This window comes from Corvus moneduloides, chromosome 11, assembly GCF_009650955.1.
Source record: "Corvus moneduloides isolate bCorMon1 chromosome 11, bCorMon1.pri, whole genome shotgun sequence".
NCBI lineage: Eukaryota > Metazoa > Chordata > Aves > Passeriformes > Corvidae > Corvus > Corvus moneduloides.
In genome coordinates this window covers 15,769,097-15,787,505 of record NC_045486.1, presented here as the reverse complement: position 1 = coordinate 15,787,505, position 18,409 = coordinate 15,769,097, and the positions used below count along the sequence as shown (strand labels likewise).

Here is an 18,409-nt window from a genome sequence, read left to right as displayed (position 1 = left end):
TCAGCCTCTGCTCGAGATGCTCCACGTGCAGCCAACTCGAGCCTGGGCACCTCTGAACTCACCAACACTGGGAGAGGGGCTGGCACAAATCAGAGTGCTGAGGCTGGGCACTGCTTCATCTGGTACTTGCCATCACATGGTCACCCAGGGCGTGAAAAGGCACAGGGTGAGCTAAATCCCGCAATTATTTAATATAATTAACCACAGGATTGAAATGGGCCCATTACCAAGGAGATAGGCTGATAGAAATCTTCCCTGCTCTTCTTTGACCACTAACCCGAACACAGGAAAGGCTTTGCCGTATCTTCCCAATGAGGGAGTGGAGAGGAGTAGGTCCTGCTTTTTGTTTTGCTTGTGTCTAATTAATATTATTTTCAGAGATTATTGATCCTGACTTCAAAGAGAAGCCATGTCTCATCTTGGGCTCTGGCACTGCAGGATGCCAGCATGACCCCACATTTCCAGACAGGTGCTCACACTGGTTTGGATCAAAGCAAGGGAGACAGCTGCCTTCCACATCCCCATCAACCACTTCCCAGGGCTGTGGCCAGCACCCTTCCAATGGGGAAAGTGAAATTAATTCATTAATTGCTTCCATCCTTTGGTGTTTCATGTTTTCAGCTTACAAGAACTATTCATTCTGCATTTCTACACCTTCCCAATACAAAACAGACCATTTTAAAGCATTTTTGGTCTCCAGCAGAGATCTTTTCAATGAACCTCCTTCTCACTCTTGCAAAAGCAAAAAGGGTCCTCCCTGGACAATACACAGTGGATGGGCTCCCTTGCATGCAGCCCTTGCACCAGGGCTGGAGTGTTTCTGCAGTGCTCTTCTGAGGCAATGGTGGGGTGCAGGGATATCCCACAGCATGCTGAGGCTTGGGCTTTTTCACCAGCAATCAATTCAGCCCATGAAAGTTGTGCTGCATTAGTAAATCCCCCCCTTGTGCTTCAGGTGCAGCTGGAGAACATCACTATGACTGTAAATGGGGAAACCCTCCCCTCACAGGACTGTGGCGTTCAGTAACGGCCATACTGGGTTCATAGCCAAATAGCCAGTTCCCTCCTTTCACCTCCTCCAGAGCCAGCCAAACCCACCACTGTGACCCACAAGCCAAAACACACCTTGAGGCTCTCGGGGCTTTGAGCAGAGCCACCAGAAGCACATTATCATCCCTGGCTGGCCCCTCACAGAATGGCATCACCTCAGTGTTTGCAAACACTGCCTGCATTGGGGTGTGAGGATGAAGACATCACTGGCAGTGCTTCTCCTGGGCTCCCTTCCAGCAGCCCTCGCTGTGAGGAGGGGTGACCAATTCCCGGAGCGGCTCCGTGAAGTCATCCTCTCCTGACAGGCCTTCTCCTCCCTGACATCATCAGCTGGGCAAAGCAGGCACAACAGCGGTCCCCTGCTGCGGGATTTGCTCCCAGAGGCACCCGAAGGGAAGCCTGGCTGCTCACAGAGCACACCCAAATGAGGGAACTGCCATGGAGCAGCAGCCCCCCAGGACTCCTGTTCAGTGAGCTGGGTGACACTGGTGGGAAAAGGCTCAGGAAAAGCAGGACAGAAACAACTCACCCAGCTCAGTCTGTCTCGATGAACCTGGCTTGGGAGCACCCTCATGCTGCAGATAACCAGGAGTCCATGGGCTCAGCAAAGCCTCTGCCTACCCCAGGGACAAGATCCTGGAGCAGAGACTCACGTGGTCCAGAGCAGGAATGCATGTGGATGTAAAAACCTTCATTTAAATGAGAGAAACAAGGCGTTAGTGATGAACATCTTCCAGAGGGGTTCCAACAGGAAAGGAGGCATGCACCCCTCACTGCAGCAAGGATTTCTCCTCCAGCCCCTTTGGTGTCCAGCACAACGCCCAGGCAGAGAGGGCAAGGAGCTGTCCTAGGGGGTGCCGGGAGCCCAGGCTGCTGACCCTGGGAGTGGGGCATCCCTCAGAGCCAGAGAAAGCAGCTGGGAGTAGCTCCCAATTTAACAGGAGTGGGGGCTGAGCTCCTGTGTTGGAAGTATTTAAAGATTTTCTGGGCTGGCATCTTCACCTCCTCATCCACCCCAGCAGCACCCGCCATGGTTTTACCCAAAGAGAGTCCCAGTATAGCTCACCCTGCAGTGCTGGGGCTGCATCCTGCCCTTCCAAAAGCTTTTCTCTGCTCAGGATGCCCCTGCCAACACACCCACAAACACTCACCTTCTGCCCCAGTTTCCAAATCAAATGTTTTAATTTAAGGCTGGATGAATTATTTCAAGTGGGGGGAAAAAATGACAGGCAGAAACTGGAATTTCTCTGCCTTTTTCCAAAAACTAGCATGAACCATTTCTTTACTCTTTAAAGTTCTTAAGAGATTAACCAGAAAATTAAAAACATTTGGTCTTTTCATTACTTCTTCCATTTTTTCCTCCCATTTTTCTGCTGCGACAAAAAGCAAAAGAAGAAGAGACTATTGAAACCACTGAAAATCATTTACAAAAGGGAAGAAGCTTTCATTTCTCAACTACAACACAAGCAAGATTTTTAGTCTTTTTTATCATCTTCACTTTCTACCTTCTTACTCCTAGAATTTAGCAGAACAGGGAGATATCTTAAAAAGATTCAGGGAAAAAAAAAGCTCGATTCCAGAGATTCTGGCTTCTCGTGCCCAAGAGAAGTTGCCAAAACTTACTGATACTTGAAGACAATATACTAGCACAGGAACAGCGATGGTGGTGGAAATAGCCAGGAATTGATTTGAAATTAATTTGGTTTGATGGTGTTTGTACTATTTTGTGTTCACTTTCATGCCATTGGGGTTCAGTAAGAGGCTGCAGCCTTTTTGGGGCTCAAAACTCCCAACCAGAGACAGTAACATTTCTCCAGACAGCAGCAAAGCCACACACAGCTGCTGTGAAGCTGCATGGCTGGGGTTTGCTCATTTGACTTCCAAACACAGTGCAATTTGAGAATAAGCTTCCCCTGACCAATCTCCATGACCAAGTCCGAGATAATCGTGGATCTCTTGACGGCAGCTCTGCCAGCAAGAGAGGATGCACTCAGGAACGGCTGGATCTGTCCTGAATGCTGGGAGTCAGCTGCCTGCAGTTTGTTCTGATGGCCAAGGGACACCAGCTTGGGAATGAGGTGTCCTTGCATGTCCCAGAGTGACAGAAAGAAAACATATCACATGAAGCTTGTGCGTAGCTCAACGTGCTTTAGAGGTGCTCTTTAAGGGGCCTACAAGCTCTTGCAAATCAAATGCACCTAAATACCAAACGGATTTCAACCTAATTCCAGAGGTAACACCACCTACTCACATGCCAAAGCAGGGAGCAGACGGCTTGCTAATTAACGTGTCTCCTTCATGAATATTGCACTTCCCGAGGAGGAATTTGGTGCTCAAGCAAGAGGCTGCTGAATTCGAGCCAAGCTGGGCTGAGCAGCAGGGATGCTTCGAAACTGCTGAGATCCCTCTGGCAGGGCTGGTGCTAAAGCCAGCCCCTGGTTTTCACACCCACTGGGTGAGTCAGTGGGTGCTACCCGGGTACCACCTCCAAAACACACACTCAGCCCACAGACACATCTTGGGGGACACAGCAGAGGTGCTGGAAGGGACGGAAAGGGGAAACACAAAACCACAGGATGTTTGTGGTCCTGAACCTCTGTGACATTTGACAATACCTTGAGCCTGACCTTTTTAATCTCACAACCAAACCCTTCCCTAGAACCTTCTGGGAGCTTCCTTGGGCTGCAATACCCACCCCTGCACTGCCCTAATTTCTGTTGTATGCAGCCACCTGGGCAGTGTCCAACAGTCCCATCCACACACAGTTGTCACACAGCCCAGGGAAGGGCTAAGCACAGCCCCACACTCTGTGCTGGAAAAAGCCAGCTTTGCCAGCCTGATTGGAGCCGATTCAGGCAGGTTTCCCTTGGTCAGGGCTTTCAAGGCTCTCCCATGATGAGGTATTACCTTGGTCTCTATTTGTTTCCCCTGGCAGCCTCCTTTGATGTTACCCCATGAGACTGAGCAAGGAGACACCACAGCAACCTCACTGAGATACATGTGGCATTCTCAGAATGCAGCAAGTTTCCTTGGTGTCCTCCCCACAGTAGCATCCCCGCTCTCACTTCAGCACAGCTCAGGTGCCTGGTCCTCCAAAACCCACATGGTGCCTAAATCCTGTTGATCTTGTGCATGGTTAGATACTGAAGTAGAAATTGCGCTCCTAAGCCCCCCCAGGAATCTCACTTTACGAGTTGTACTTGAACCGGACAAGGAAAGCCAGGTTTGACCACATTAAAAGGGTTCCTGCTTTTTTAACCAAACTGCTGGAACTGTCGTGCTGGGGTCAAAGGACTCATCATTTCAGATCCCTGCAAACCCAGCTACTGTGCTGACAGTGCTGGAGAGCAACCAACCAACAGCCCCAACAACATCAACCAACACCAGTGACCTACAACAGTCCTATCCTGGCCTCATTTGCAAGAGACTTCCAGAGGTACCAAATGGACCCCTTTGGACTACACCCCATCTCCAGAGGAGATCATCACTGGCCAAGCCGAGACAGTCCTGCCCAGCCCTTGCTCTTAAGAGATCAAATTCAAGGGCTGTGTGGGAGCTCTCCCCCCAGCCTGGCTGTTGGCATTCAGCCCATGACAAACAGCAATCCTAGCACCAGGCTCCAAGCTGAGACTGGATCCCACAGTGTTAAAGCTACTTCTGACAAAATACACAGCCCATGTTATCACCCCATAGGACAAGGAGACTTCAGAGACCTGTGCTGTAGCCCTTTCTGGACAACCATCCTTTAAATTTAGCTCCTACTACATGTGTGCATGAAATCTGCTTGGCAGAGCAAAAAAACATCCCAGAAAATTCACTCAATCTTTATTAGCATCTCCAGGATTGCACAAACAGCCTCCCTAGCCACTGGAAAGTCTGCCTTTACCCAGCCAAAATGTTTCTTTGCAAGTCATTTGAGCTCTTACCTCAGAAAACTCCTTTCCTGCCCGCACACACAGCGAAGGAGCTGTAATCTGACTTTATTATGGTCACGCACGTGCTGTTGCCATGGAAATGGACACGATGCTACTGGGTCTGACTGCAGCATGACCAGGCACAGCCAGGGGCCACAGCCAGGATCCTTGAGGCAGTGCTGCTGGAGAATCTCCCTTGGCCAGCTTGCTAAAAAATCCCCCAACCAACAGCAGTAAAACCCTTCAGACCAGGAACCCTGGGGTAGCACCAATGGCAAGTACACCAGAGACCACTGGAGACCACTTGACACTTATGGTGGTAGCAATGCAGCTCCTGCTTTGTCACACAAAGTGTGCTTACAAACACACCTGCTCCATCAGCTCCACTGAAAGTTACTAAGCCAAGGGAAAAACATCTCCAAATGTTTCTTGTTCTTCAGGTAACTATGCTCAAGGACTTGGTCTCTTCAGTCGTTTGGCCAGTCAAGTCAGCCCTGTGCAGGTGTGACATGGGCCACCACAAGAAGACAGAAAGTCCTGGCAGTGAAAAGCAGGACAGATCCCAGCATGATGCACCATCCTCAGACTTGAACCTGCAAGGTGCAGCCCCTCAGGAAAGTAACAGCAGCCTTGGTGATGGGGTTATTTCCACAGAGCCTGGAGGACAAGCTTAAGTTGTGATAATAACAGAGGCTGTACATTCCTGGAGAAGCCATCCTCTCTTAAGAATGATGGAAACCATCATTGCCAGGGGAAGCAGAGTTTAAACCATGGCTTGCCAAGGGCTGCCTGCCAGGGAAGGATGGGTCTACATACGCCCCTGATTCTTCTTCTAACCTCCTGGCATCCCTCACAATTGCTGCTGGAAACAGGAGATGCTTCCAGTTGGACACACAAAGGCTGTACTTATCTCCTCCTTCAGGTCTGTGCTCAAGCCCTGGGCTGGGCAGGGCTGGGGACAAGTCCAAATACAAGGCTCAGGCTGTGCCAAAAGGGACCACACTCAATCCTGCAGCAGCCTGCCCCAGGGGGCAGGATGGAGGACAGCTGTCCTCAAGTCCTGTGAGTTTGGGACTTACCAGCATGTCAAGCAGAAAGGGCTCCATGTTCAAGGCCAGGCTGCACAGGGGCTTTGAGGCAAGCTCATCTAGTGAAAGGTGTCCCTGCCCATGGCAAGGAGCTGGAACTCAATGATCTTTAAGGTCCATTCTAACCCAAACCATCCTATGGCCCTATGATGATGCAGATTGCAAAGGAAAGCAGAATAAAAACTTGATTCACTGAAGACAGAGAGAGGACAAAGCTTCGCCTGTCACATGTGGGACCTGATGAAGCAAAAATGCTCCTCTAAGGCCCAAGGAAAGGCATCACAGCACCAACCTGCCCACTGATGTCCAACTGCTCCATCACAGGGTGTGTGGGGACTGCCAGCGCTCCAGACCCCTCAGCCTCGAGCAGCCATGGAAATGTCAGGGGTGCACCCAGTGCCGCGTCACCCAGGTTCAGCTCTTCGTGTGGGCAGGAGGGCTTTCAGCATCCTGCCATGCTGGAGCCAGCGTGAGGTATCTCCCAGGCTGGTGTTGGCAGGTAGGAGCCATGGCAAAGGGAGATCCTACATCAAGCACATGGCTCTGTGCTGCACCTGGAGCTGCCAGCTCGCATGGCTGAGCTCCCTGCTCACAATTACACATCTGCCCCTTCCTCTGGCCCTTTCATCATCCCAGACATGCAATACCAACCAAACCTGGCAACAGCCTCTCATTTACCTTCCCAAGGGTTGAAAGAACCTGGCCAATATTTATAGCAGCAAATCAAGCCAGTAGTGCACTGGTTGCTTTGAGAAAAAAGAGCTGAGGCTTTTCTGAGTCCAGGATTATTTACTATTCATCAGTTTGGGCTCCAGCTTCCCCCATTCATTTTTATGTGTTGTTTTTCCTAAAATATGGATTTTAGTTTATGATGAGGTTTTACTTAAGGATTAAAAAGGAAGACACAGAAAGGCAAAACAGGAGAAAGGAAAACAGGATCATAAAAAAAAGGCATTCTGTAAAAACAACAAAATTTTCAGCGAACAAAAATCACCCTCGCAGAAACCAGCAACGGCCAGGACATCAACAAAAGTGACAGTGCACATTTTTTATGAATTACTTTATATCAATTACTCAATGGATCAAGAACCCACTCTGGGAGGGCTGGAGCAGGCAGGAGGGGCAGGAAAAGGTACTTGGCTGATGCAAGGCTCCTGCTCAGAGCACCTTGCTCTCCTGTCAGCCACCTGGAGCACATCTGACACAGCCAGCTGACCACAGGGCCGTGAGAAAAGGATGGGATCTGCAACTGAGTTACCACATCTATTTTCTCCAGGGCTTGCCCAGGAGTGAGTCATGCCAAGAGGAGGCTTTGAGCAGGGTCTGGACCTGGGCAGATAAAAGCAGTGTTATTTGTGTGTGTTTGCTTGAATCAGCCAGAGAGGAAAGTGCACAACACATCAATTCTGTAAAATAAATACGGCACCGTAGAGGCTTACCCAGGAGAGATGTCCTGGGAAGTGTTCTCCTTCATTTATCACCTGCCCAGGGAGGAGAAACCACAAAGAAAGAACCAGCCATGGCCAGAGGAGAGATGCCAAGGCACAGGACACCCTGTGCCCACCCAAGCGCTGTGGGGGTGGCTGGGGCAGACAGTGCCTGGAACTACACAGGGCTGGGAGTGAAATGATGGGATCAGATCTTTCTGGGATTGTTCCTCCTGGGTCTTTACCCTTTTCCCTTAGAGAAAGGCACCCCAGAGCAGAACAAAACTCCTGTCTCGGAGGTGGGAGAAAAAGGGATGATCCCTTCCCCAGCACCAAAAGCAAGGCAGAACTGACTACAGTTAAATCCCGCTTGGCACGAGGCTGCAGTGGGCACATGGTCTCTTCCCCCTGCACCAGGGACCCAATGCTGTGGGGTCAGGGTAAGAATTACCCACAGCTGAACAAGGACACTCTCCTACAGTGCTGCCAAGCCCTGAATAGGGAGGGGAAACAACCAGGGAAGCTCCTTCCTGAGCAGAGTCTTTTGGGAGAGCCACCATAAGAGCTCTAATGCAGTCAGGCAGGCATTTCCCATTTCCCTGGTTACTCCAGCCATGAATGCTCTCTCCCCTGAGTTACAGGTATTCTCCACTGCTGCAGGATCACGTCAGGACAAGCTCTGCAGTCTCCAGGGCTTGAGCAAGTGCAAGTCAAACAGGCAGAGCCTGAGTGTGTCTCTTCCATGCCAAGGGGAGGGAGAGACAGCAAGAACCACTTAAATGAGGAAAAACAAGTTCACAGAAGAGGTACTGCTTCATGAAACCAAATCCGCCACAAAAATCCAAACCCAGTACCAGGATGTTGGTGGGAAGAAGGCTACAGAGCAGGCTTAGGATGGAAGACCAGGAAGGGGGAGAGAGCAGCACCTGCAGTAGAGACCATGGCTGGAAAGAGAAGAACCAGGCTCAGGAAGACACCAGGAAAGGCAAGAGACACCTCCACAGCAAGAAACAGATGGCCCAAATGACAGGCAGGTCCTTGCACGTCACGTCAGGCACCCTGGGTAAACATTCACTGCTGACATTTCACACCTACACAAGGCTGCATCATCACATCTCAACACCCAGAAGGGGAGACAACATCCTCACTGCACTTGTCCCCAGTGCCAGGTCCTCCAGCCCAGAGCTCCGGAATTAGACTTCAGGTCTGTTCCCTGGAGAGTCTAAACAGAAGGTCTGGAGTCCAGTTCAACTGGTTTGTTGCTCTGAAGAGCTGCTATGCCTGAGATATCTTTGCTCTGGAAGTCTCCAATTTATTTGGTCACTTTTCCCTTGTTGCTTGGTCCAGGGCAAGGATTTGCAAGGATTTTCCAGGGACACAAAAGTCCCTGAATTCTCCTTGATTTCCTCACCAACCCAAGGGTCACAGCAGCCTTCCAAGGCTTGTGGTAAAGGGCCACATCACCTGGAAGGGGACACCATGAACATCAACGAGTCATTCTGTCATCCAAGGCCAGAGGGGAAGCCAAGCAGGTAACATCACAGCAAGATCTTGCCAAGCCAGGGTGTGTGATTTAGGGAGCCTTTTCCTTCCTGACATCTTAGAAATTAGCTCTGATGTCCTAATGCCTCGATCATTCAAGAGTTTATCTTCCCCCATCTTCACAAGCTTCAACACAGGACAAACTGAGCAGCTTCTTACTTGACTGAAAAAATGCTGAATAAAACAAGATGAGTAGGATTTAGGAGCTGGGAAAAATGGATTCAGATCTTGCTGGAAGCAAGAGGAAGTTGCACTTGGATGCAATTCCAAGAGAGTGCTTTGAGCACAGGGGAGCAGCAAAAATCTCAGCACTGCCCTGACCAAAGCCAGGCTAAATCTGTGAAAGGCTCAGGGGTAAAGGAAGTGACATTTTTCTGCAAATTTGCTATTCACCCCTATCTTTCACCCAACTTCGCTCACAGCAAGTCAGTAGATGCTGGCTGGCAGCAAATGCCACCTTGCTGATGTTTCAGAATGACTCCCACTGAAGCGCTAAACTGACTCCCACAATTTCCACCTTTGGTAAAGAAAATTTTCCTCAATGCTACCCAGTAAGAATTCTATTATATTTCAATAATAGCAAGAAAATAATAACCACTTGTCCTTTGGAAGGCTACAAACAACTAAGCAATAAGAAACAAGCAATTTCAAACAGGACAATAAATTTTCTCTCTGTCATAAAAAAAAAGTTGTCATTTTTTTTCCCTCAAAGACCCCAGAGGTCTCTAAATGTGAATGAAAACCAGAAAATTGCTGCTTGATTCCTCCTCCACAACACAACTCTGAGTCTATGGAAACATCTATGGCATCTATGTAACAGAGAAAAGAAATCAGAATTACCTCTAAAAGAGCAATGAAGCTCCAAGTCCCTGATAACTGACTGTGGCCATTACCCCTTATACCTGCATTGCAAAATTTATGCTAAGGGCAATTAAACCTCCCCCCCCGCCCCCCGCCCAAACATTTTGATCAGATCTGGACGCTGCTGGAAAACAAAGGCACTTTTTATGGGAAAAGATTCACAATTGTTTTTCCATCCACACATGTCAAAACTGGGGGGGAAATTAGGAAAGACAACCAATCAGAGAATGGAATAGTGTAATTATTTCCACCAAGGTACTTGTCCATCCTTGCCCAGTGACTGTGTACCCTGGCAGGCTCACAACCCACCTGGACAGAGCGAAAGTTTCACACTTCAAACACTTCCTTAACACCTGCAACAGGTATGACACATTTCCAAGAGCTGTCAGCTCTACCCCAGCTCTCAAGCACCTCAAAGCAGTCAGCACTTCCTCTAGACCCACCTCAGTTCCTGATGGAGGGTACATAACCATGGCACACTCAGCACTGCTTCCAGTGACATCAGCTCCTTCAGCTTGGGAGCCAAGAAGGCGTTTTATTGACCTGGGTCATAAGATTTAATAACTGCTAGACCTCTGAAACAGCCCACACAAAATGAGCTTGTGCAGAAACATTGGATGGGCTTTGGGAAGAGCAGACATCTGCCCTGGACTGAGGACATCCTTGCTGCAGTGAAACACAGCTCCTTCAACGAGAGTTTACACCAGTTAAGTGTTTCCTAGCAGTGCAGACATTCTATTCCAGAAAACTGGGGTGAAGTTGGAGGGCCACACTCCCTTCCCTTCATTCACCATATTGAGTGCCATTTTCAGCTCCACAACATGAAACCTCACTCTCTAGGGCAGTACAGAGACCTGAGGCATGGGATCCAGGGGAAGCAAATAGTTGAAGTCAGCCAACGCAGAGGCTTTCCACAAGCAGCATGCAACCAAGACAAGTTATTGCAAGCTTCCCTTCATAGCCAGGCATCTGCTGCTCACCCAGCCACACCACAGCAACCACCTGGTAAACTCACTTCTACTCAAACCTGTAAGCTTTTGTTGCAGAAGGCACAACTGAGAGCATTTAGATAAGAGATGGCATTTAAGATATGAGAAGGTATGATAATCTCCTGATTATGCCTCCCATGCAGCCTAATCTGTCCCCACAATCTGCACAGAGACCACCAAAGCACTGTTCCCACACTGCTGGATGACCCACGGACCCCCAGGCAGGATCCAAGGAGCACTGGGTGATGAAGGGCAGATGAAGTGCACACAGCTTGGCCAACCTCATCTGCCTTTGATCTGCAGCTTATTGTCTTGGCATGGTTTAGGGAGCTAATCCTCCCCTGCGGCTGGGAGAGGACACTGACCTCCCCAGCTTCCTTCAGCTGCACAGCCCCACACAGCGATGGGGTGGGGGGAACTGAGCTGCCTGGGGGCAGGTCAAGCTCACAAGCTCAGGGGAAGTGTTGAGCACACCCAAACTGTGTGGATTTTGTCTGAAATCCTTCTACTCCACAGCAGCCAGCCTAAGCAGCGAGAGCCTCTCCTCCTGGGTCCTTCCCCTGCCTGTTGCAGCAGCCTCTCCTCATGTCCCAAGCCACCCCGGGCAATGGTGAAAGTGCGGGTGTCACCCCAAACGCACTAGAGAAAGATCTAACACTGCCTGAGCAACCCACTTTGTGCAATGCAGGTGTAACACAACCCACCAGGGCAGATCCCATCCAGCACAGGCTTATCTCATCAGCACAAGCTCCGTGGGTCAGGCTTGAGAGGTGATTTCACACTGCACATTATCCCAGCGGTGAGAGGCTGGGAAGGGAAATTTAAGTTTGTGATTTGCATGTGAAGCCCACCACCAGGGAAACCAGTCTCAAAGTGGTGGCAATAGCCTGCTCCACACCTGATGCTTGAGGAAAGATATGTTTGTCAGGAACTGCAAATCCTATTAGGAAATTCTGAGCATATTCAGGGTGAGCCAAGAAAATGGACTTGAAGCAGGGATACACTCTTGGTCACTCAGGCACAACACAATAGGGAGAAAGGCCTTTTATCAGGAGATGCAGTCTGTAGGGAAGAAAAAAGGAGAGAGGGATCTCTCCCTTCTCAGAGGTCTCCAGCGAACCTAACAGGCAGCATGAAACCCTCAGGAGACAAAGAGAAAAAAGTAAGACACAAAATCCTAGTGTAGAAAGCAGCCTGTGAAGAGTCAGCAAGGGAGGAGGTTTGGTGTGGGAGACAAGAAAGCTTCTTGAGAAAGATCTCGAGAGATGAGCCGTGAGATGCACAGGAAATGAAACAGCACCCAGAGCCCTGCACCTGGGTTGTCACCCAACCAAACACATTTCAACACAGCCATGAGCTATTTCCTCACAGACACTGGTGAGGGATGCAGGCAACTGTGAGGACCTGTCTTTAGGATGCTGTTCTGCAATCTCCTGATAGACTGGTTCACCCTCAGCAGCCTGTTTTGACTGACATTTCCACCTCTTGGACTGTAACAACAGAGGGGAGAACATCACCGCAGTGCGGTTTCTTGTAGCATTCCACACCGCCAGGTCTTTCATCAGGAACTCTGGTACCACTTAGCTTTGACTTCCACACTTCCTTTGGTACCACTTAGCTTTGACTCCCACACTTCCTTTGGTACCACTTAGCCTTGACTTCCACACTTCCTTTGGTACCACTTAGCTTTGACTTCCTTTCATAGAAATATTATCCCTATCTATGGAGAAACAGGCCTCTCAAGGTCTCCAGGGCCGACTCACCAGCTCCAGCTCAGGACAGGGAGTCCAGAGCCAAACCAAACTTTCGCTGCAACACCACATCCCTATCCAGCGCCCAAACTCTGGGGCACCTTCCAGTAGGCAAAGCCACAAGTGTCCCACGGGACGGCCAAAAGAAACAGAAACACGGGTGCTGATCTTGGCAGAGCCACTACAGCTGCAAAGCTGAGCTGCACACAGGCTGCAACACCCAGCTGAGACAGTGGCAGAACAGCTGGATGCTCCAGCCACGCTGTACTCCCACTGCCAGCAGCACCCAGCCAGCTTCAGCCACACCTGCCTCGCCATGGCCCAGCTGGACATCACAGCACAACCACCTGCAGGCAAGTGCCACGGTCTGACACAAGTCACTCCACCTTCCAGTGAGTCAGGATCCCTGTCCACGAAGAGTGGTCAGCGTATGACCTCTCCTATCTCACAGGTCTCCAGCAAAGATCCCAAGGATGCCTTTGCCATGCTGGGATTACAAGACATCCCATCTGTGTGATAGCTTCCATCAGACAGGAGAGCAGGGAAACCTTCCAGCAGGGGTGCAGTGGGGCTCCAGGAAGGATTATCAGCTGGAGAAAAAGACTGTTTCCAGCACTGTCCCAGACTCTTGGATGTAGTTTGACTCACACACATACCAGCACACACAAGCGGTGCATGTTTTTCCCTCCAGCCCTGTGTTGTCTCACAGCACTGGCCCTGAAATCCTTTTGAAAGGGGCTTTGAAAAACCCTCCAACCAGCACCTCAGCTGTGGGGCCTGCAGAAGCCCGTGGCTGCCAGGGTGTGATGAGAAACACGGTGCACACAGTTCTCAGTCAGGCCAGGCTTCTTGAGAGGCTACAGGAAAGCAGAAGCAAACAAAAACCAGAGTGGACCCATAGCCCCTGCTGAGCTTTTCAGGGGGCTGCAGCCATGTTTTTCCTCTTAAATTTTTCCATTGCTTTCCTTAGCATTCCTGACATGTTTTCCTGGCTTTACCTGGCTGTCATGCTAGAGGGTGATGAGAGGTTTCCAAGGGCATGTCATCACTCTCAGCCAGAGTCTATAGCATCTGATGGACTTCATCCCTGCATGAGAACAAAGACCACAAAATTAAACACAACCCCACACAAAGCCTCCTGGAAAAACCATCTTCCACAGTTTGCACCACCAGCCCATCTGTTTTTCAGATGTGACAGGACCCATTTGACCACCAGCTGCAGGGACTACATGCAACATATCCTGCAAGGTCACAAGGCAGCTTTATATCCAGCCAGGACGAAAATTCAAGCAAAGAAAAGCCTTAGGAAAAAGGAAAAACAGCGTTGTGACTGAGAGGAAAGGAGGCATTAGAGCCTCTCCAGCACAACAGTCCTGTAAATGATTGCAAAGATGCTGTGTTGAGTCAAGAACAGTTTCACTGCTGTGTCTCTGCACTCACGTGTTTTACATTTGGACACCTCATCAGAGCTGATAACCTTGGAAGGGGCCCCCTGAGCTATCTGGCCCCAACTCCAGCTCTGAGCAATCTTCACATAGGTACCTGATCTCCCCTCCAGTGAGGCAAAGCTCCCAGGCAGCCAGCTGGGACTTCACTACTCAATCTGTGCAATTGGGAAGGCAGAGGGTTAAATCCCTTCCAAAACCCCTTTTGTTCAGCCCCAGGGGCTCGTTTTAACTAACCTCGGGGATTTCAGTGGAGTTATTAGTCAAAGTGGTGCAGATAGATGTGGATGGATTATAGCAGCACTGCTAAGTTTGCCAAGGAACTGACTTCAGATGAACTGATGCAAATGTTCTTAAGAACAGTTTCCATGCAGCTTAAGAGTGAGCAACAGCAAGAAAGGAAAATACCTTAATTAAAATAGTTAAATCACATAAAGTTTCTCACTGGATGAAAACAAAGATTGCTTAGCAGAAAAAAGGCAAAGGGATCCTAAGAAGAGGAGTGGCTAACACAGGGTAGTTCTGCACATTCCAAAAGCCATAGCTCATCAAAAGCCCTGGGGTGATTCATGTCTTGGGGAAAGCAGAAATACCTGGGAAGGAGGTGGAGCCAGATCCAGCATCTCCCTGGTGGGCAGGAAAGTCTCATCAGTCTGTGAAGGCAGGAGGGTTTCAGGAGGATGGAGGCAGGTTACTGGTTGCCACAGGAGAGGTAAGTATGCCACACACCAGGAATAAAGCTCAGTCACTGACAAATCCTGCACTCTGGCTGCAGAGGCTGGGGGAAGATACTTGCAGTGAGCGGCGTTTGGGCCAGGGTGGTGGGAAGCTGATGAAGGATAACAAGGGGACCCAGGACATTAAATAAATTCTGGGATAAGAATCAGTCATGCTTTTAAAGAGGTTTCTGCCAAGGCCACAGCACGCACTTTCTCCTGGTCTTGGTGGCTGCACTGCCTTGCCACTCACTGCAGACAGACAGACACACTGGCTCCAACCATGGTGCCAGAGTCACAGTCCCTTTGTCACTCACAGCCTTGAGCTCCCTGAACATCTCAGATACCGCAGGGTCCATTTCACGTCGGTCTTGAAGACAGGGAAAGCCTTTTCCAGTGTCTGCTGGAGATCCACCATTTGGTATTTCAGCACCTCTCCACCTCCAGCAACTTCTTGCAAAGCCTGGGCTCCCAGGACAGGGCCAGAGCAGCTTGCTGCAGGATGAGTGGCAGCTGATCCCGCAGCTCTTTGATCCAGACTGTGAACTGCTGGGGTGGATTAAGGAAAGAGGACTTCAGTTGACCTTCATTAGCTTTCTGCTGCTCCTTTCCCAACTTGTAAATTAGCAAGTATTTGCATTCAAAAGGCAGGTGAGCCAACCCGCTGGGGCCAGGGCAGAGGCACAAGCAGAATGGGGCAAAGGGGCTTTTCATTTAAGTGAGGGAATAAAAAGAATCTACTTTCCTGTCTACCGGGCCAGGCTGGAAAACCCAGGTAACACAGATGCAACCTGGCTTTCTCCTCTCCTCTGGTGCCATAATGGAGCCTGGCACAGAGCTGGCCAGATGACCACGTGAGATTTCAAAGCTGCCTCCCAACTTCAATAGGTGGGAGAGCAGGAAGGAAAACAGCCCCTCAATCACCACACCAATTTTCATTGCCATTAAATATAATCATCTCTGCTCTCTTTCATCTTCACTTCTCCTGTGAGAGCTGGCAATGAAGGCAGCACACAGTGAGGAGAGGCAGAGTGGGGGAATTGCAGCAAAGAACATAACCTCCAAAATGCTCTGCCCAGCCACAGGCAGGGAGAACAGGGAAACCAACAGGCCCATTGCCATCCAAGGGTGGGAAAAGGGAGCAGACACAGAAATTTGCTCAGCTTTGTTTCTTGCCCTCACCACAGCTGCAATGTCTCCAGAGCACTCTGAGCCTGCTCAACAGCACCAACAACCCCTCTTAAAGGTATCCTAAGAATTTTGAGCATACTCTGCAGCACAGAGCCTGGACCACGCCTCCCATCTCCCACCTGGGCTGGCGAGTTTAGTGGTGGCCCACCCTTATTTCTGGCCCTGATTCACTGTGTGACCTGCAGGTACTCAGGCAAGAATTTCTGCTTCTGCCCCCATCACCTGGGCTGCTGTCAAGATGTTTTCCTGGACAATCCTCTTCTCTCCAGCAAAGACGCCGGGCTGATGGGAAAGGCCATGCCAGCGGGCAGGTTTTCACTTTCGCCTCAGCACACCTTGCGCTCCAGACACTTTGTGGTAAGTGTTCCTTTTTAAGATCTATTGATTTAATAAATAATAGAGTAAAAGAAAGAAACACATCACACAAATACACAGGTCAAATAATCTCTCCCTTAGGAAACAAACAGGAGCTACAAAGAAAAAAATAGCCCAGCAGGCGAGCATTGATCTTTAAGCAGGAGATCAAGTGGCATTAGAGTTATTTGTTAATTAACTTAACAGCATATAGATAGGGCCATATTCAAACAGGTCACCTTGCGGGTCTTGCTCCACAAACAGGAGTCTTGAAGCCTGTCTTTCTCACTCCAGGAGCACTCAGCACTTTCTGCAACACCACAGCCAGCTCTGCCTTGGTTCTACTGACTGATGTCCACAAGGGACAAGTGCCAAAAGCCAAAATCTTCATCCCTAACTCCTGGAAAAAGCTCCTGGCCTAGGGAACCCAACATGGAATGAGAAACTTTTCCAGCCACAGGTCTGCATGAGAAGACTCTGGCACAGAAATCAACATCTACTGCTCACAGGATGAAAAGAAAAATGTCTTCTGAAGAAACCACAGCCAGAAGAACAAAAGGAAAACGATATTCCTGGGCTTTTACAGGATGAAAACCATCTCAGTTAACCCTGGTTAGCACAAGGCACCTGCTTCAGCACACGGGCCAAGTGTAACAGGAGACAGGCACAGCCTTTGTGGCATCTACACGTGGCAGAGTGGATTCACACAAGGGGAAAAGCAATGACCCCCTCAGCCCCTGCCCATACCATGCTGCCAGCAGGATCTCCTGGTGCCCAGCACACTCCAAGTGCTCATTTCAGCTGAAACAGGCAGAAGTCCTTCCTCCAGTTGGAAGATCTGCACACCTAAGCTCAGCTCTGGGTGTGAAAACGTGAGGAGGGAATCATTGCCAAGAGCAGCCACCCCAGAGGGAAGCGAGGCCATGCAGGAGCTCCATCCAGGCAGCTGCTTAGCTTAACCCTTTCAGTCACCAGATGCAAGAACAGCTACCACCAGTGGCACATGCTCCATGCAGCCACAAGCTCTTGGAGTAAGCAGGATCAGCCTCAGTAGCATTCCCCACCGGCGATTTGCAGAAAAATCCTTGTGCCATGCACTGTATCCTCAGCTTGCCTGGTCTCTGGAAGGCAGCAGTGAGTTATTGGCTGCATGGAAGGTGCCTGCAGGGAGCAGAAACAGCAAGGGAGAACAGAGGTGACAGGTTTTTGGCACTGGGTCACAGCACTGATTCAAGCCTAGCATTTTTGTGACAACAGAATGGTGCGTTTCCAGCTGTATCTCATTATCAGGGAGGGAGGGCTGGAGTGAGTATAAAGAAATCTAAAGGTGGTCACTGGGGAAGACTTCCTTGCAGATGGCAAATTCCTGGCCTCCAGCAGTGGTCACCTGGCCTGTCTCAGCTGCAGCTAAGCAGACAATGACCTGCTGCTGGAACATCCCCAGGTGTTCATGATGCTCATCCCCCACCAGAAACCACCCCACAGCACCCTCTCCCAGCTTGCTGGTTTAACCATGTACCCCTGCCTTTGCTCAGCAGTGATACCAGATAACTTCAAACTCCACCCGAGGCAACAGCCACCACTTGTGCAGTGCAACACAAAGGCTCTCAGCACCCCTCACCAGCAGCACTGGCTGCTGTGCTGCAAGGAGACAGGGAGAAGGTAAGGGATGCCAGAGACCTGTGCCCTGGAAGCCCATCGCTCTCTTCACTGACACCCCACATTCAAATCTTTGACGAGCTCTTCCTTCATGGAACCTGTACCTCGACAGAGGAAGTAATTTACAGACGTCTCCCCTGACAAGGAGAACAGGGGGACTGAAGAGTGATGTCTGCCTGCAGTGACAGTTCTGTTGCAGAGCTACAAATAGATCCCAGCTTTCCCTGAGACACACGTAAAACTTCCTACAGCACACTAAATCCAGGTCAAATACGCAGAGCAGTATCAATAAGAGAATCTTCTTTCCCAGCTTATTTCCTTTCCAAAACTACAGGTCCAGCCACTTGAGAAGCACTTGCAGACCAACCATTTCCAAAAGCAAGAGAAGAAACACAGCCCTGCTCTCACGTCAGAGTGACAAA

The 18,409-nt window shown here is 49.9% G+C and overlaps 1 protein-coding gene across 13 annotated transcripts in view; it reads right to left on the bottom strand.

Annotated features, from left to right (window-relative positions):
* POC1A (POC1 centriolar protein A) overlaps positions 1-18,409 on the bottom strand; it is an 88,446-nt gene that overhangs the window by 21,348 nt on the left and 48,689 nt on the right. For 9 of the 13 annotated variants that reach the window (XR_004242289.1, XR_004242290.1, XR_004242284.1 and 6 more), the window contains 4 exons: positions 16,197-16,352; positions 14,661-15,332; positions 13,621-13,709; positions 1,580-1,739 (listed from right to left, as the gene is read on the bottom strand). The gene's annotated coding sequence lies outside the window, so the exon portion shown is untranslated. Of the gene's footprint in view, positions 1-1,579; positions 1,740-13,620; positions 13,710-14,660; positions 15,333-16,196; positions 16,353-17,075; positions 17,490-18,409 lie in introns of all 13 variants that reach the window. The other 4 variants (XR_004242282.1, XR_004242285.1, XR_004242283.1 and 1 more) reach the window with 4 other exon arrangements.